The sequence below is a fragment of the Haliotis rubra genome, unplaced genomic scaffold, assembly GCF_003918875.1.
Source record: "Haliotis rubra isolate DU_JTF1 unplaced genomic scaffold, ASM391887v1 Scf306, whole genome shotgun sequence".
NCBI classification, from domain to species: domain Eukaryota; kingdom Metazoa; phylum Mollusca; class Gastropoda; order Lepetellida; family Haliotidae; genus Haliotis; species Haliotis rubra.
In genome coordinates this window covers 1108995-1130375 of record NW_025766976.1, presented here as the reverse complement: position 1 = coordinate 1130375, position 21381 = coordinate 1108995, and the positions used below count along the sequence as shown (strand labels likewise).

The 21381-nt window shown below is 39.8% G+C and overlaps 1 long non-coding RNA gene across 1 annotated transcript; it reads left to right on the top strand.

Moving 5' to 3' along the window:
- Positions 1-300: 300 nt before the first annotated feature.
- Positions 301-11599, top strand: LOC124282913. Its single transcript, XR_006900280.1, has 5 exons — positions 301-313; positions 1711-1718; positions 1799-1806; positions 2063-2070; positions 11508-11599. It is a non-coding gene; the product is annotated as an uncharacterized LOC124282913 (long non-coding RNA).
- The last annotated feature ends 9782 nt before the right edge of the window (positions 11600-21381 follow it).

Genomic DNA, 21381 nt, shown 5'->3' with positions numbered 1-21381 from the left:
CAGATGTACATGTAGGGTCTATATTACCTTTGATGACAAACGGACAGATGTTTATGTAGAATTTATGTTCCCCTGGATGTCAGACAGACAGGTGTACATGTAGGGTCTATATTACACTGGATGACAAAGGGACATTTGTATATGTACGGTTTATATTACCCTGGATGTCAGACAGACGGGTATACATGTAGGGTCTATATTACCCTGTATGACAAAGGGACATTTGTGCATGTAGAGTTTATATTACCCTTGATGTCAGACAGACAGCTGTACATGTAGAGTCTATTTTACCCTGAATGTCAGACAGACAGGTGTACATGTAGGGACTATATTACCCTGGATGACAAAGGGACGGGTGTACATGTTGGGTTTATATTACCTTGGATGTCAGACAGACAGGTGTACATGTAGAGACTATATTACCCTGGATGACAAAAGGACGGGTGTACATGTTGGGTTTATATTACCTTGGATGTCAGACAGACAGGTGTACATGTAGGGTCTATATTACCCTGTATGACAATGGGACATTTGTGCATGTAGAGTTTATATTACTCTGGATGTCAGACAGACAGCTGTACATGTAGGGTCTATATTACACTGGATGACAAAAGGACGTTTGTACATGTAGAGTTTATATTACCCTGGATGTCAGGCAGACAGCTGTACATGTAGGGTCTATATTACCCTGGATGACAAAGGGACATTTGAATATGCAGAATTTATATTACTCTGGATGTCAGACAGACAGGTGTACACGTAGGGTCTATATTATCCTGGATTACAATGCGACAGATGTTTATGTAGAATTTATGTTCCCCTGGATGTCAGACAGACAGGTGTACATGTAGGGTCTATATTACACTGGATGACAAAGGGACATTTGTATATGTACGGTTTATATTACCCTGGATGTCAGACAGACAGGTATACATGCATGGTCTATATTACCCTGTATGACAAAGGGACATTTGTGCATGTAGAGTTTATGTTACCCGGATGTCAGACTGACAGCTGTACATGTAGAGTCTATTTTACCCTGAATGTCAGACAGACAGGTGTACATGTAGGGACTATATTACCCTGGATGACAAAGGGACGGGTGTACATGTTGGGTTTATATTACCTTGGATGTCAGACAGACAGGTGTACATGTAGGGTCTATATTACCCTGTATGACAAAGGGACATTTGTGCATGTAGAGTTTATATTACCCTGGATGTCAGACAGACTGCTGTACATGTAGAGTCTATTTTACCCTGAATGTCAGACAGACAGGTGTACATGTAGGGACTATATTACCCTGGATGACAAAGGGACGGGTGTACATGTTGGGTTTATATTACCTTGGATGTCAGACAGACAGGTGTACATGTAGAGTCTATATTTACCTGAATGTCAGACAGACAGGTGAACATGTAGGGTCTATATTACCCTGGGTGACAAAGGGAGAGATGTTTACATAGAGTTTATAGTACCCTGGATGTCAGACAGACAGGTGTACATGTAGGGTCTATAATACCCTAGATGACAAAGGGTCATTTGCACATGTAGAGTTTATATTACCCTGGATGTCAGACAGACAGGTGTAGATGTTGGGTCTATATTACCCTGGATGACAAAGGGATTTTTGTATATGTAGAGGTTATAATACCTTGGATTTCAGACAGACAGCTGTACATGTAGGGTCTATTTTACCCTGAATGTCAGACAGATAGGTGTACATGTAGGGTCTATATTACCTTTGATGACAAGGGGAAAGATCTTTATGTAGAGTTTATGTTACCCTGGATGTCAGACAGACAGGTGTACATGTAGGGTCTATATTACCCTGAATGAGAAAGGGACATTTGTACATGTAGCATTTATATTACCCTGGATGTCAGACAGACAGCTGTACATGTAGGGTCTATATTACCCTAGATGACTAATGGACATTTGTATATGTAGAGTTTACATTACCCTGGATGTCAGAGAGACAGGTGTATATGCAGGGTCTGTATTACCCTGGATGACACAGGGACATTTGTATATGTAGAGTTTATATTACTCTGGATGTCAGACAGACAGGTGTACACGTAGGGTCTATATTACTCTGGATTACAATGGTACAGATGTATATGTAGTGTTTATATTACACTGGATGTCAGGGTGACAGCTGTACATGTAGGGTCTATATTACCCTGGATGTCAAAGGGACAGATGTTTATGTAGAGTTTATATTACCCTGGATGTCAGACAGACAGTTGTACATATAGGGTCTATTTTACCCTGGATGACATAGGGACATTTGTACATGTAGAGTTATTATTACCCTGATGTCATACTGACAGGTGTACATGTAGTGTCTATATTACCCTGGATGACAAAGGGACATTTGTACATGTAGAGTTTATATTACCCTGGATGTCAGACAGACAGGTGTACATGTAGGGTCTATATTACCCTGGATGACAAAGGTATATTTGTGCATGTAGAGTTTATATTACCCTGGATGTCAGACAGATAGCTGTACATGTAGAGTCTATATTACACTGGATGACAAAGGTACAGATGTTTATGTAGAGTTTATTTTACCCTGGTGTCAGACAGAAAGGTGTACATGTAGGGTCTATATTACCGTGGATGACAAAGGGGCATTTGTACATGTAGACTTTATATTACCCTGGATGTCAGACACACAGCTGTACATGTAGGGTCTATATTACCCTGGGTGACAAAGGGAGAGATGTTTACATAGAGTTTATAATACCCTGGATGTCAGACAGACAGGTGTACATGTAGGGTCTATATTACCCTGGATGACAAAGGGATTTTTGTATATGTAGAGTTTATATTACCCTGGATGTCAGACAGACAGATGTTCATGTAGGGTCTATATTATCTTTGATGACAAAGGGACAGATGTTTATGTACAGTTTATGTTACCCTGGATGTAAGAGAGACAGGTGTACATGTAAGGTCTATATTACCCTGGATGACAAAGGGACATTTGCATATGTAGAGTTTATATTACCCTGGATGTCAAACAGACAGCTGTATATGTAGGGTCTATATTACCCTGGATGACAAAGGGACGGATGTTTATGTAGAGTTTATATTACCCTGGATGTCAGACAGACAGCTGTACATGTAGGGTCTATATTACCCTGGATTACAAAGGGTCATTTGTACATGTAGATTTTATATTACCCTCGATGTCAGACAGACAGGTGTACATGTAGGGTCTATATTACCCTGGATGACAAAGGGATATTTGTATATGTAGAGTTTATATTACCCTGGATGTCAGACAGACAGCTTTACATGTAGAGTGTATTTTACCCTGAATATCAGACAGACAGGTGTACATGTAGGGTCTATATTATTGTGGTGGCGCGTGATCCTGTGCTTATAGCTCAGGTCACAAATCGGTGAAGTTAAGCAGCATCGAGCTGGGAGAGTCCTTGGATGGGTGACCGTGTTTGGCAGCTTGACTCCTGAGAGTTTCTAGGACTTGAGTCCTGCCCCACAACGAAGCACATGTGACACATGTGGTCTCACCTTAGGCAAGGGAGTTTGTTCAAAATTGTCTCTGTTCACCAAGCAGGAAAATGGGTAGCCGGTGGAAAAAAGTCATATGACTATAACCTTCTAGCGCCTAACAGGCAGCTTGGGTTATCCGGGGTAATAATGGCCTTGATTGTTAGCGCTATGAGCATACCTAGTGTGGAGTTTGGCGCTATATAAATGGATTCAATATTATTTATTATATTACCCTGGATGACAAAGGGACATTTGTACAAGTAGAGTTTAAATTACCCTGGATGTCAGACAGACAGGTGTACATGTAGGGTCTATATTACCGTGGATGACAAAGGGACAGATGTTTATGTAGAGTTTATATTACCCTGATGTCAGACAGACAGGTGTACATGTAGGGTCTATATTACCCTGGATTACAAAGGGACATTTGGACAGATGAGCATACGGGTCGTATGTTAGCGAAGTGCACACGGTACACTGTGACAATATGTCTGTGACACTAAATCTCTCTCTCTCTCTCTCTCTCTCTCTCTCTCTCTCTCTCTCTCTCTCTCTCTTTCTCTCTCTCTCTCTCTCTCTCTCTCTCTCTCTCTCTCTCTCTCTCTCTCTCTCTCTCTCTCTCTCTCTCTCTCTCTCTCTCTCTCTCTCTCTCTCTCTCTCTCTCTCTCTCTCTCTCTCTCTCTCTCTCTCTCTCTCTCTCCCTCTCTCAATGTCATTTCCATGAAGTTATACATGTATTCTGTTTAAGGTTGTCGAGTCACCCGAAGAGTTCTCTATTACGATCAGTGCTCCGGGCTATGATGATATCACCATCAAGGGATGCATCAACGAGGACGACAGTAAGTAACATGCCATTTCTCATTTTGAGCATATAGTTTACACCTCTGTAATGAAACACTGAAACAAAGAAGAAGTAAATTAAATGTTATTCTTGCATTTTCACTTTTAATAGAGCATAGTGACAGTCTTATAAATCCATAGTATTACAACATCAACCACATTACCAAAATCACTCTAAATGAAAACGTGAAACTGCATGTGACCTGATCTCCAAAGCTTTATTTCATTACGACCTATCGTAACTATACAGAGTTGTTACATCTTATTGCTTGTACATCCTCATTCCAGGCGCGGTTCTATTCACCGGTACGGTGTTACTTGCGATGCGGGGATCTGTCCGCCAAGCGGTTCGACTTGTGACTGTTCCACCGCTCCAGACAGAACAGGGGACAACTGCGGGATTATTGAACGTAAGTCGTAGCTGGGCTTGGCGTTTCGTAAAAGACATGAGAATATTTTCACCATTTAGTAAGAACATGTAATGGCGTGAAAGATACGAAAGTTATGCCACTGTGTGTTCATTGCAGCTAACATCAATGCTGAAGGCTGTTTTGACAAGGATTGTGGAAGAAACGGACGGTGCGTCTCAGACGGGTCAGTTGGTGTATGTGTATGTGACTCGGGCTATTACAGTGGTGATGAAGGGAAGTGCGAACTCAAGAGAAGTATGTTCATATTTTTCATTAATTTCTCTATTATATGATTATAATATGAAACAAGACACATCACTGTGCCGCCAAGTGCCACGTGTCTTAATACAGAAATGTTACTATGATCTAAAAGAATAGAGCGTATAGCCGTACATTTTGACACATAATAGTTAGGGTGACCTTTCTTCACCCACAAATTCTGTCATCGTTATTTGTTATGTTACTTCAGAATGATAATGATATGCTTCCGCACTCCTGTTTCGAAGAAAGTGTCATATTAAATTAAATTTACATCTCGTGATGATGACCCATGAAGTTCTTCAGCGATCCATGCTTGTAAGAGGCGTCTAACGGGATCGGGTGGTCAGGCTTGCTGATTTGGTTGAGGCATGCCATCGTCCCTCAATTACGTAGATCGTCAGATGATGCTAGTCACTGGATTGTCTGGTCCAGACGCGATTATTTACAGACTGCAGTCACATATATAGAATATTTCTGGGTGAACTGTTAAACAACAAACAATAAAATAAACATATAATTGACCGATTTTGTACCTTAAGTGTATTTTGAAAGAAGATTGATGCGATCATTTTCCAGCATCTGATCCCGTGCCTATTGACAACCATGATCCATCCTGACAGTAAAGCACTAGACATTACTTGGACACATTTTCAAACTCAAACATTTGTTAATATGCTGTTGCCTAATGCCTGTTACTTCGTATGCTGATGACCATATTGCCAATGCCTAGCAACCATCACTTCCTGTAACAACAACAAGATGACGATCTGCATGAACCCCATCAACACGTACAAGCCTCTCATCACTGTCTGGCTACACCTCTGATAGATGCACCGCCGATCTAGTTGGGGATATAACTGACTCTGAAAACAGGATCCCATCGGAAATACAAGGCCAGTGTCTTACTGTCGGCTTCAGTGGCGCGTGTGGGACATACACCGCCACACCACAGGTAACCAGGAACGCTTCTATGTGACCGTTGGCCTCAGTGCAAAGAGCTTTTCCTGAAACCTGCAACTGAAACAGCAGATATGTGACAAGGGTGTTTTCTAAAATACAAAAGTTGAATATTCCATCACAAGGGATACTATTTCAAATCACGATCTATGAAGGATCTTTTAAATAATATAAGTTCTCCTTATTGCATTTTTAAAAGAATTAGATTTGTTAAATGATTTGTAAATAGATAAATATTTTATGATTGGAAGTTTAAATTAGTAACTCAGATTGTTAGTGGCTGTATCCTCAAAGGGGGTTAAAGTACTGTAAAATTATTGTCCTCCTGAGAGGGTACGTAAGGCCCAAAACATTCGAAGTAAATTAAAACTTTCCACGTTTTAATCGTAGAATACGTGTTCTTGTAATGTATGGCTAGATTTGCTAAATTGCTAACGGCTGAAGGGATGGTGTAAATCCAGCTAGGGTCCATGCAGGAAGCAAATGTACTGTAAGTCCCCATGGTCCCTAGTATGGTGATCTACCTTCTGTTGTTGGCACCTATAGCCTGTTTTTATATTGTATTGTCATGTATAGTTAAAATATTTTAGATTTAAGTACTAGTTTTAAATTTATATCTGTGATAATCTAGTTGTTTTACTGTCCTTCGCTGACAGAATTTCATAATTTACCTTTAATTGTTAACATGTTTATAACTTGATTTAGTCACGATATGGCTGAAATACTGCCGATGTGACTTGAAACCTAAACTCACTCACTCTTTGACAAAGCATTTAGATGCATCGTATAATATATTATTAAACACAGAAATAGACACATCAACATCAGCATGAAGCATATCAGTTGCATTGCTTATAGATAATTTAGTTTCCTCACGGGAAAGATTGTTCACATATACATCCACCTTTGACTCATCCCCAACATATTTTTCAGTCCCTGTACAGCTTTCAATGACAAGCATTTGGGTTCCTGCTGAAAAAGTCAGTGGCAAATGTTTAGATTCAGATCTGTTCCCAACTTTAAAGTCTCTTAACAGTTCAGAGGATGCAATTCAATAATCTATTGAACTTGCATCATTGTCACAGAAGAAAGCAAATTTACCAGTTGGAGTAGACACCCGACCGTTCAGGGTGGATATATTTACAGATTGGCACAAATCCAAAAGAGAATTACCAAATTGATTGACATTATTGTCCTCATTAGCTCTCGGTGTTGATAATCCATCATAGAAAATGTCATCTTCATCCACATGTGTGTTTGGTTCAATATAAGCAGGTAGTTGACCAGTCCTTGAGTTGAAGTCACCACATAATATAATTAAGGGGTCCGATTTAAGCTGTTGTAAAATATCCAACAGAGTTTCTTCCAAACCAATCATACCGTTTTTATTAACATTGCCATCGTAAAATGATGCATACCTTGGTGGGATTTATACAAATCCTAATAAAATCTCACTTTCTGTACCAACAAAATGTTTATCAACACTGAAAAACATACCAATATGACATTTATAAATACAAGTAAAATGTTTGACAATATTTCTTTTGATAAATACATGTATACCACCACAATAACGACCCTTGTTGTGAAACATGTTGGCATTCTCTAAAAAACACCTATACTCACTAAAACCAGGGTGGTCAATTTCCTTATCCGCCCACGTCTCCAAAAGGGCGATAACATTGTGTTCCAATAAATAAGAGGTGAAATCAACATCTATCAGTTTTGAGAATCATCCTTCAATGTTCCAAATGAGGTAGTCACATTTAAGTAGTAGTATATAAGCTTTGACCACACCCCTATTTAGTTCCTTTGCTGTTAGCCACTGAAGATCTGAGATTGGGTCTACTTGGACGTCCGTCTGTATCCTGTTGGTCCACGACCACCAGTTTACCATGCTTGTAGTACCCCTTCTTCCCCTCGAGTTTAAGTTGTCGAAGTTCATCACGTTGTCGTCGTATCAAGTCGTGATATATTGTGATATTCTGTGGCGCCAATAGCTTCCGCTGGGAGAAGGTTCTATGTTTGTCGTCCGAGTTCATAAGTTTGATGATTATAGGTCGGTCACGATCTCGTAGACGGTGGCCTACTCTGTGAGCACAAGTGATGTCCCCACTTGTCAGGTAGAGAGAAGGAATCTCATTCAGCACATGAAGGACTTTGTACGACAGTCTGTTGCAGTTTCTGTATCTAGTTCCTCGACTCCATAAATAACCAGATTATCGCGTTTGCTTCTCGCTTACAGATCGTCTACATCTCTGTCAAGCTTCTTGATAGTCTCTGTTTGGGTGTGCACAACATTTTCCAAAGTGTCTATCATAGTTTGGAGTTCCGTCACGTCCAGTCTCATAATTTCATGCTCACCTCTCAAGCGTTTAGCTTCCTGCAACACTTCATCAGAGTCAGACTTTGCTTCGACAACACTCGCTTGGATAGGTTCGGGACATCCCCCAGTTAGGACATAATGGCCCAATCCGGTCATTATCCCCCAAAACGGGGAACAAACGAACCCAGTGTGGGTATAAAAACGATCGTTGAGCTCGCGTGCGGTCTTCCCACAAACTGGCGAATTATGGTATGTGTACATTTTGAAACACGTGTGTGCCCTTGGACACCTAATAGTTGTAAATATACGTGAGGTTGCGGCATTTGGTCGACTGGTCGGAAACAAATATGACCGAAATCGCTATTTTGCCTATATTACCCCTCCTAGACCTTAACAAAGTCAAGTAATAGTAATTTCACTTACCCAACATGTGGAGCAACGTCTTGTCCCCTCGGCCACACCAAAAGCTCTGTCCTGGGCGTCATACCAAAAATATGGTACTTGTTGGTCCCTGTCTGGCGTTCGGCATTAATGGGTACAACAAGGACTGGTCGGCTCGGAGTCAGTATAATGTGTCTGAGTGGGGTATTCATGCTTCACTGCGGCATGGTATCTCAGTGGGCTAGCACTATAAAACCATCTTCAGTCTGGGCTAGTACAAGAAGCCGCACCTACACATACACACGCATGCACGTCGTCATATGAGCGAAATAATCTCAAGCACGACGTTAAACCTAATTTCACCTCACCTCACCTCACCTCACCTCACCTCACCTCACCTCACCTCTAGGTGTCGTGTACCTGCGGGTATCGTGAAGGTCCCAATACGAGCTCGCCATGCACAAACGTCAATCATGATTTCATCAGACTACGCCAGAAGACACAACTTTACTTTCTGTATGATTCTTGATTTAGGTAAAGCGACATTTCAGATAGAAAAGATATATTAACAGACAAAACGATCACAACAAGGACAGACTTGGATTCTAACCAAGGATCATATAAGACTAAGGGATGTAACACGACAAGATAAGTGGCATCCCTTCTTTCATACATAGTCAACGGAATTTGCATCGTCGACATCGTCGACATTACAAACACGGTCTAGGGAATTACATATTCAATTTGAACAAACGTTCCATCATTGAATTAATATACCATAGAAAGCTGCATATATTTTCTGTTAAGAATATAATCCGTTTATGGATAATAATATACATAATTGCACACAATAACATTCATTTAGATGACCATCGTTGATGAACCTGAGAACTATTCAGAAAAGCAATACACACCGCTCAATATGTAATATTTAAAATGCATGTATATTTCTGAAAGATATTTTGACATACATGCATGTATTGCCATGACATACATTAAATGCAAGGGAATGTTAAAGGCATGTGATACTTATCATGTTGATGACGAATACAGTGCACTCTGTACATCCTTTTTGTATCGCCATAATGCATTGTGTCCTCATTCTGTCCAGCAGGATGGGAATGTGTGTTATACAATTCCGTACCGCATCCAGTACAACCCTAACATGATGACGGCCACAGATGAAGTTGTGTACGCTAAATGCTGTGTCAACCAAGCAGGACAAACCATCTCCACAGATGCCATCCTAGCAGACACAGCAACGTGAGTAGAGGAACAGATTTATGGAACACCTGATCATTGACAACATGTTATGCAAACTTAGTCTCGTCGTTATATGACTGAAGTAATTGTATTTGTTTAAATAAACTGGATTATTACGGTGAATTGATTTGCTTTTCCAGGAAATATTTCAACAAAGAGCAAGAAGCCATAAACTTTTGGGTGTGAAGCTGTCCGCCACGCTCAATTATGGCCGCCCTATAGATAGCCCACTTCCTCTGAACGAAATCTACCAACTGTGTTTAGACATAACGGATGATGGTAGGTTTGAAATGTAATCCTCAATCGGCTTAGGGTTTTAGTAACAGCGGATGCCTTACTTGTATTAATACGTATTAGAATTCATTGATAATTCAAGTAATGACTTGACGCTTCTGTAACAGTAATTGAAATTAGATTGCAGTAAATAGTATATTCTACCAGGCAGACGGACGAAATATCACCTCTTTTGGTCAGGTGTTTGGATTTACATCTCTTTTAGGTCCCTTAGGTGTCATTTAAAGGATCCTATCGAGATCAGGAAAGCATGTGAGTCACTTATGTCAAGGTCACAGGAAGGTCTTTCGTAAACATCTCTAAAGGATTTTGTCCGTTTTAATTTTATTTTGTGTTTTGCCGGGTACGCTTAGAGAAAGGTAACATTTACTTTCAAGGTCATACCCTCGCCAAATTTTCAACCCACGACTATGTGGGGCAAACCTTTTTAGGTGATACGGTACCAGAAAGTTATTCTGCTTCCACGATCTAAGTATTTTCTTACGTCCTAATTATAAACTAAATTGTCAAAAAGAATATTCTGAACATGGACTTCAACACAGCATGCGACAAGTATCATTAAACCAGAAGTCGTGGTAACTTACTTCATTGGTTACAACAGGGATAATCTATAACCTTATAAAGTCTCCCTGGTAACAAGAATACAGAGCCCTGTCTAAAAATGGTACTACAGTCGTGCCTCGTTTATCCTCGTTTAAATAACAATGCATACATAAAATCACATCTTGTCAAATAAAGTAGTCAAGTCAATAACACGTGCGAACATACCTGTACATGCATCTGTCTGTCAAATGCTAGGAACCAATCACGAAACAGTTCTGATGTCATTCACGCTTTCGCATTGCTCCTGCACCTGACATAAACATCCCGATTAAAGTCATTATCAAAACAACGGGGACGTCTAGCCTTGCCAATCACAACTCACAATTAACTCAGTGTCACCTTCCTAATTACAGGTAGTTAATCCTCTCATGCTTCAAAGACTGCCGACATCTTTTATGTTAGGGCACGCAAGGACACTCGGTAAAAGACTGACGTGCTCAGCCATCCGTATACAGGTATACGAGAAAAAAATGCACATAATTTAGCGTTTTTTGTATGTGAAAATGACCGTCCGGTTACGGAAACCGGATTTCCGGATAAGTGAGTAATTTTACAACGTTGTGAATTCGTTTTAAGGAAGTTTCGTTCGGAAGCCGAGTTTTCCGGATATCTGAGGTTCGGATAAACGGGACACGACTGTATTTCAGACAGACAGATTTATTTCGTAGAGTGGCCATGAGGCCAAAAGTACAGTGACATTTTTACATCATGTTCTTTGAAGCGCTGGCATGAGAAATACACTGGTATTTAAAAGCATCATTAAACGTTATGGAATTTGTTTACAAATATGGCTAGGTGTAAAATAACATTTGCATTTTGGGTATTAAGTAAATTTACAAACTTCTGTATGTTGGGATTTACACAATAATATTGGGGTATATACCTGATGCGTAAATCAGAACAAACAGGACATTGTAATAGAACATGGTACTCGACCTGGACAATATTGCCGCAGTGGGAACACATGGCAGAACTGATATAATCATCTTTGGATCTTCTATGGTTTAAACATATTTATTTCATGAAAAAGCAAAGACAGAATTTTCATGAACTGGATTGGTCAACAAGCTCGAAAGAACTTATATGAAGACCGCTCCAATATACATAGATATATGAAATAGTATCATGACAAGAAAAGATGATATCTAAAATGCAAGTAGATGGTATGACATCTAGTCGGATCTTCTATAGGTTTGGACATTCAGTTTACCGATGCCTCATCTAAATTTTGTAAGAGATCTGCGGAGTTGCATAGAGGATAATACTTTTAAATATGTTTCATGGACAATGTCATGTTTAAATAATGAATATGTATGCAATATTTGGAGCTTGCAATATCGGATGACCATTCTTGGTAATATATATCTCAACAGCGTTGTTTGAATTGCTTTAGGAACATATTAGGATCTCCGTCTGTTTGGCGGATCCATACATGTGCATGACCGTATTGAAATAACAATGTTCTAACTGAAGAGGTCCAGTTAGTATCTCCATTATCATTTAGATTTTTCATCATATCATAGCAACGTTTAGAATGTTTTGTAGCTGGCTGACTGAGTAGTCGTAACCAGTATGATATAACTCTTGTTTTATATTTGACTCGAAGTGGATATCCACATTCCGCTAAAATAGCTTTATTAGAAGAGCGGTAACCAACTCCTAGGACAAATATGCAAAACTTAGAGTGGACTTTTTCAATGTTGTGACGAATCATTGTTCCCCAAATTTCTGAGCCGTAGAGCAAGATTGGTTGAAAAAATCTTAAGGAATGTATCTGGGGGAAGAGATTTAAATCGACATATAATTGTTTTGATAGGATATAACGCCTTCTCGGCTTGTTTACACAGAACCTCACAATCTCTTGAAAACAGGTTCCGGCATGAAAACACTATTCCGAGAAATTTGTAATAAGAAACAGATTCCAGTCTTTCAGAGCCAATTAACCATTTTTCATTTTTTGAAAGTCCACCACCTTTTTTAAACACAAAATTCTTAGACTTTTCGGTATTAATCGATAGTCCCCATATTTTGCAATATGTTTCAAGAACATCTATTTTCTTCTGCAAGTTTATGATACTATCTCCAAATATGGCGACGTCGTCCGCAAATAATAAGATAGATAATGCATCTACAGTTTCATCATTGAAAGCATCACTATATTCCCTATTCACAATATCGTTTACGAGTTCCTCTATATATAGAATAAATAGAACGGGAGACAGTATACAGCCACCTGTAATGGCGAGGGGTAGACATGTGTAACATTATGGGGATAGAGAACGAACTCTGGAGGGCTCGTATTGGTCTAAATGTACAACCCACTAAGCAGAAATGTCTCAGTGTACATGGAATTAAACTTCGCGGGGTGTTTTGTGCACGACAACTGCACATTTTGATGTGCATAGCTGTCCTGTTACTTATGAGCGGCAACGTGGAGAGCAACCCCGGACCACGCGGGACGAGACAGAGCAGACTAACTCGGTCCTCCACAGGTGTACACGTAGAGTCGTCCGAGCCCGACCAGGTTACAGCTATTCTGCACAGCATACAGGCCGACCTACAGTCTCTACACTGTAAGTATGATAAATTTGAGAAAACTGATATTAAGAAAGATCAAAACGAGATGTGGAAAATTATAGAAAAAACTTGAAGAGGAAAATCTATCCTTATCTAACAAACTGGAAAACCTTGAATCACAATCCCGAAGAGACAATATGATATTCTTTGGAATAGAGGAAAACGCAAATGAAAAATTGGGTCGAAAGTGAAGAAAAAGTTAATGAATTTTTAAAGGAAAAACTCAAATTCAGTGAGAGTGACGCAGCACGTGTGAGTGTGGAGAAAGTGCAGACTACCCACAAGGCACACTCCCCGGCCCATTATAGTTAAGTTTTCCTCATACAAGTGTAGAGAGCAGGTGCTAGATGCAGCGAGGTCGAACCTCAGAGGCAACAGGACGTTCAGGGTGTGCCCTGACTTCACTCAAGCAGTGAGACAGACTCGGAGAATACTGGGTGAGTACTTGAAAGAACACAGACAGAAAGGCGACGAATGTTATATTTCGTACGATAAATTGGTCCTAAATGGCACCGTGTTCAAGTACGACGATACAAGTAAGTGTCTCGTGGAGATGGGGAGGAGATACCAGGCCACCCAGCGAGACGCACCCCAAAACCCTGACCGTCAAGACTCACCCCGCAGACGAAAGACCAGTCGTAGCAGACGACACAGCAACACGAGCCTGTCTCGAGCTGCCGGCCAGCAGCAGGGAGACAGATAGGAAGGTGGTCGAGGCCAGACACATTAACAAGTTACGTATAACCATGATATTTCTAATACTGACTATAATCTAAAATATGAGTATGATGAAGACGAAGTGAATTCTATGAACAGTACATTTATATCATTCCTATCTTGGAACGTAAACGGCCTGTATTCAAAATTACAAACCCTAACCTTTTTAAATAATTTTGACGTTTTTGCTCTTATCGAAACATGGGCCAAAAATACTACCGATTTTGCAAATACTTTTCCAGAGCACACTTGACACCAGTGAGGACTCACTCCTTGGGAGGATACAGCGGCGGTATTGCTGTGTACATCAGGAAGCCTGTATCCACACTGTTCACCCGAATACACAGTGAATGGACAGACTGCGTATTCTCCCTGACCAGCATCCACGCCCAGACTCAAATCTTTGGTTTTGTCTATGTGCAAGACGCAACAACCTTGGCACAGCAGTCACAGGATCGTACAGAAATAGAACTTTTAGAGGAGAAATTAATTTTGCTTCATGTTGAATACCCGGATGCTATATTTACATTCTTTGGTGACTTGAACTCACGTATTGGTCAAGAAAAGTGCTTTATAGAGGACGATAGTGTCGGCTATCTTCCTATTGATAAACAGGATTATGATTCAGATTGTTTCAGTATTCCGAGAATGTCTAGAGACAATGCCTTAAATACCAATGGCAAACAGTTATTAGAGGTGTGTAGATATATGAAAGTACACATTTTTAACGGGGGATCGGGGTCAGATAAACAAGGGGACTTCACATTTATTGGGCGACAAGGTAACAGCGTGGTAGACTATTGTATTGTGCCCACAGACTTATATGATTATTACAAAGATTTTGAAATAATCACAAGAACAGAGTCTGACCACCTCCCGATTACAGTAAGCTTGTTGTGGTCACGTGACCCGCCAGCTGATCCCGCACGTGCAGCACACACCCACACTAAGTCACATGCATTCGACAGGAAGGCGTGGAGACCTGAACAGCTCGGTGAGTTTGCTGATATTATGTGCAGTTCCACTGAACGCCGAAAGTATACACTTCTCGATAGATTCAGAGCGACAGCCGATCCTGTGCATTGTACCGAGTACCTCGATGCAAAACGAGACTTTAAAGAGATATGCAACCGCAAAAAAGCGGCATATAAAAAAGATATTGAAAATGAAATTTTAGATGCAGCAAAGAGCAATATATGTAAAGACTTTTGGAAGGCCATTAAGGAACACAGCGAATCGAAACGTAGTTGTTGTAATGTATCAGCTCTTAACTGGTTTGAATATTTCAGTTCACTGCTCAACCTACATAACGACTATAAATCCCAATTTGATGACGATGTAAAACACTTTATCGATAACCATGATGTTACAAATTGCGACCAGTGTTAAGACTGTGACCATATGTTGTGTGAAATTACGGAGGAAGAAATTAGAAAATCAGTTCATAACTTGAAAAACGGTAAATCCCCTGTGGTAGATGGTATCCCGACGGAAGCTATCAAAGCTACGTGTCTTATATTGTCACCTTTCTATAAACGTCTTTTCAACGACTGTATTTCCAAACCAGACAAGACGTTAGCAGACTTGATGTAATGTAATTGGACCTGAAATGCTTTTCAAAATGTAAACAGGCAAAAAGAATACCCTTGCTATGAAGAGAGGCAAGATATGTTGTGTGGCTTGCTGCTGTATGCAAACATTTCACCAAACTGGACTTGAAACACATAATGGTTTTGACTGATGTCTTATGTAGTAAAGAAATGTCTTGTGTTTTAGGTTTGTTATTTCAAACATGTTGTTGCAAACAGCTAGTTGAAAAAAGGTTCTGCTTCTTTACCATGGTACCAATATTTTAATATTGGGTTGCAAGACCTCACGGCATGTGGCAAGTGGAGTTGACAACAGTATTCAACTGAAACATCATTTAAATGGCTGATTCCTGTGTCTCATTCAATCATAAATCGTTGCAGGCTTCGAATACATAGGCTTGATCCAAATAATCGTCCATAATGGTCTGACTGGTTCATCGTGACTAGAGGCAGTGGTGTATGGGGACAATGGGTAAGAAACCTCAAACGTCTCTCCATAATCACTTAATTCTCTTCTAAAAGCACAGAGCGCGCGACACTGTCTATATCATGGGCATGCTATTGGATCTTCCGACCTGAAAATAATCTGTGACACACACACACACACACACACCCCAAACCAACTGTTCTTCACACTTCACATTTACTTAATCTACTGACCTTGTTACAATCTAATAGATTTATAATTTAAAACTGAAGTCTTGTTCTTGTTGTAATATCTGCATGTTTTAACAGAATGAGTCGTTTCGACGACAATATAACACACGATACAGATTTATATACTATCATCAAAGCATTCGAATAACATTGCATGGAATGTAGACAATGCTCAACAGTGTTCTTTTACAAACAGGATGTTTCTGACGAAACCTTTCCATTTCCCAATCATGGTCAAGAATAATCTACTATTCTAAGATGATTAACAATCGCAACTATCAGTAGAGTAATGGTTGATGAAGTCAATATTGGAATGGTTATTTGTTCCTAATACAGATGCAGCGACGAGGCTGGAAAGACTCTCGTGCACTCCTATCCAAGCAGAATCAATGACTCGATGATTTGCATGCGGTACAGACCAGGTTACTTCCGCCCAGGGCCTGCAGCCGTGGTTCATGAGATGAAGAACAAACTGTGCCTGGCAGGAGATCAAGCTGGCTGTCGGTTGGTACGTGGAGGTTATGTATTTGTAACAAATTTGTATTGTTATCAGTGCCATCTTTGAATTTGTACCCAGTAGTACTAGTCGGAATACTGTTCTATCGACCACTTCATTGTCATTTTCGCATGGAAGGAGTTCTGCTGTGCGACGTCTGGCTGTAAATACTCACTGTTTAAAGGAATCTGTGAATAGCCAATGCTCCCTGCAATCCAGAAGATGTTTACGCTTTTGTCGAACAGCTGCTTCTATCGCTGATTTTCAGTGGCCTATTTATATGTACTAACGGACAAAAGTAGCTGTACATATTATAAAATTTGACATAATTGTTAATTGAAAAGTTATAAAAAAACCTAAATGGTTTTTAACTTTACATGAAATTTGGTGGCACGTTACACGTTAATTTCAACCTAACCTGCTCGTACGTCATGCCAGAACACAGAACATGAGGTCTCCTCGCCGTGGTTTTACTGGAGACTGGAATTTTCCTAAATGAAGTGGCCAGACATTTTGGTGTACATCAAACACTATTGCATATTTTGGGAGCACAACATCCAGCCCCGACGACCTGCAATACGTCCAATTTTGCTCCAATGTCACCGACAGGCACGTCTTGCCTAGTGAACAGAGCATCTACAGGAGACAAGATTGGTATGGTGTTCCCTGACGAGTCGAGAGTATACAGACGGCGAGGTGAACCGCATGCTGACTTGTTCAGCGTCGACAGTTTGGTGGCGACTGTGTTATGGTATGGGGAAGCATCAAATCTCATGGTAGGACACAAGCTGCCATTGTCAATGGCAATCGGACAGCTATGCGATACAGGGCCGTTCATTAGAGGACAGAGATTTAACTTCACTCTTCAGCCAGATAATGTCCGTCCACATGCCCGACAACTGTTTCTCTGGACCTGTTCCCTTTGGGGGGACGTTTACGTCAAGCTCAGAATCAGTCATTGAAGGTAGCTGAATTGGGGCAAGAGTTGGTTCAGACATGAAAACAACATTCCTCAAGCTTTTGTCAATCGGTCCGCGCCGTCTATGCGTCGTCGTTGTCAAGCTTGCATCAACGCCAATGGTGGACACACGATACTGAATTTGTAAACTGACTTTTGACACCACATCTCTTCAAGGGCGTGTAACGATGCCTTGTGTCCGATCATACAGATTTCGATATTATCCTGTGATTAAGTGAACAGTTATGAAGGAACACACCACAATTCATGTTATTATCTTTGAGCATTCAAAAATGGAACAACATTAACTAATGCACAGTTACTTGTTGAATACTTTCCACAGTTATGTTCACCTCTACATCCGTGTTAGAATTGGTCTTCAGCAACTCGAGTTTGTTGACAGAGGGATCGCTGACTTGGATGACGTCATCGTATTCAGTTGCGTAGATTGATACTCATGCTGTTGATCACTAACACACACACACACACACACACACAAATACCTAATAAAGTGCGAGCGGAAAGGTTGGGTGTCATTTCGCTAACATCTCAATTCGACAACACTGCTAAACCCACACGTCATGGTCTGTTGATTGCGGTTAGTATACATGACTGATTTTGTCACCCCTTGCAGTAAACTAGAGACACTGAAACTTGTTTTACGCCTCGATGACAACAATTGACTTATTTTATCAGATTTCCTTGCCCTCTCCGTGTCAATACAGCAATGATATTTACTATTGTTCAGTAATGAGTACATGTCTCCACTGCAAGGGAAGATTACAGCCTAAGGTTGTACATACAAACCACACCCCATATCAGAGCAAACTTGCCGTTGCATCAGTTATAATAGCTCTATTTGTTTATCTGAAACCGCACTAGATACGCGTTCGGTTTTAAATCAATTTAGAGCTATTAAAATTTCGTTATATACCTCTGATTTTCCAACACAGTATGTTTATCTCCTAATTATGTACCCAGGGTTTGCATTACATCATTTCACATTGGAATTTGATGTAACGTTTCTGTAAAATGTATACATGTGTATGTATGTGCCTCGTGTATTTGTTTGAAGACACAATGCGGAGTAACCGGACGCAGGAAGAAGCGTCAAACGAATACCGGCGGAGTTGAGGCAACAGCCAACCACATTGTAAACTTCGAGGATGAGTCCACGCCAGCGTCACAAACAAACTGTACGTTTTCACCTCCATGTATCGTCTTGAATAAGCTGAATTCTACTCAGCAACTAAATGCAGACATATTATTCGTCGTACAATTGTAATCCATAGAATTTACAATCGTACGTTGTCTGGCCTTTTGCCGATGAGATCTATGATCACGTACAATAAAACAGGCGAAACACATACATGAAATGAAGAGATGGGTATCATTCATTTCCAGCCGAAACTAAAGTTTCTCCAACTACAAAGGACTGCCTCTTGGAGATGTCTGTGATTTTCCCGGCCATCATCGTGGTCTGCGTCGTCACCCTGCTGCTCATCATCGTCATCATGTACATGTGCTTCCTGCTGATGAAGAAAAGACGCAAGCAAGAAGATAAGCAGGATGACCTGAGGTCCGAAAAGAGTCACAAGTATTACCCATACCGCTACTAATTCAGTTTAATTTGTCGTTGAAATAATCTTATTGGGAAATATATCATACAAATCCCCTAATAACATTGTCTTTTAACTGACACTTTCTTCCACGTGTGTAGGTTGTACTATAACAAATGACATAAGTAGATTCCCCTGCTTGATCATTATCCTAATTGTCTGTGATTTACTCCCATTAGTTAGACTCCCCAATTGTCAGACACTGGACTAAGGATTAATTAGGGCAACACCCATATATAAATGCGAATGTCCCAATTGGATATTTCAACCAGTTAATTGAACCTAAGGAAAACTGGTATTGTGTATAAATATCTTTGGGTTATTTTTAATTGTAAATGTTATTCCAAATTATCTATATCAAATCTCTCTCAACAAGCTACTAAAGCCATGTATTTTGTTTTACGCCGAATGTTAATCTTGTTAATACAATGTCAACTATATCCCTTTGATTCAATGGTGAAACCAATCTTGTTGTACGGTTGTAAAATTTGGGGATAATTTTAATACAAAACAAATTGAAAATTATTACCTGTAAAGAAAATTGCCCCATTGTATATGTGTTGTGGTGAATTAGCTTTTAGAATTTCCACCTCTGAGCTCCAGATTTAAATAGCATTGGAATTTAAAATTGCATGAGCTATCCTTTTTTATCGAGGAAGATGGAATAGGAGAACGTGAAAGCCATATATAACTTAAATAAGTGATATTGAAAATAATCTCTATACATGAAATCCAATTTTCTGTAGAGTGAGTGAGGGAGTTAAAATTTATCGTCACATCAACAATATTTCAGCCATATCGTGACGAGAACATTTAATTTTATGCATAGTAATTAATGGTAAATTGTAAAAACCTGTCTACGAAGGACAGTAAAATTACTAGATTATCAGATTCGAATTAAAACTAGTAATTAGATCTAAAACAATTTAACTATAGATGACAATACAAGGTAAAATCAGGCTATATATTGCCAACAACTGAAGGTAGATCACCACACTAGGGACCATATGGGGACTTACAGTACATTTGCTTCCTGCATGGACCCTAGCTGGATTTACACCATCCCTTCAGCCGTTAGCAATTTAGCAAATCTAGTCATACATTAAAAAGACACGTATTCTACGATTAAAAACGTGGAAAGTTTTAATTTGCTTTGAATGTTTTGAGACTTACGTATCCTCTCAGGAGAACAATCATTTTACACTACTTTAACCCCCTTTGAGGATACAGCCACTCACAAACTCTCTGTAGATGTTAAAACTCGTATGTTAACTTTTATGTCTAAATTATTTACAAACACTTCATCTACGTTTTCTTCAATCTTTTATTCTGTAGTAAATAATCATCATAATGAAGGTATTCACAGCTGTAGCTGGATTTTATGTACAGAGAATATTTTTAATAACATTGGTTTAAGTTATGTATGGCTCGTGGGAACCGTGCCAATTTACACTTATCAGAGAGGAACACAAAGTTTGTGGTCTAAACTACCAGTTGTTCGACTTCCATTTTTGTGGAAGCTGCGATGGCTGTGTGGGTTGCACTGCTGACTATGTGTCCTGGCGATTTGGTGCCTGACTCTGAGGGTAGGACTCATGCAACAAAAGTACTAGAATCTGTACAATCACACAACTCTGAAGAAAAACACACTTTCCCGTGAACTAGTTGTGACCTTAAATTGTTATTAATCTTAGCCCGACTAAAATGGTTACGAAGTGTTCAGGCTCAGAAACTGTGACTGATTTTGTGTACTACTTTCCAGACAACCGATAAAAACCTCTGAAGTCAAACGTTTTTTCAAAACCTCGTTTACAATCCGATGAATCGAAGGAATTTCAAAGGCAATATAATTCCATTTATGAGTCTTAAAATCTTCACAGCACAATGCACAGCTTTCCCCACACATAT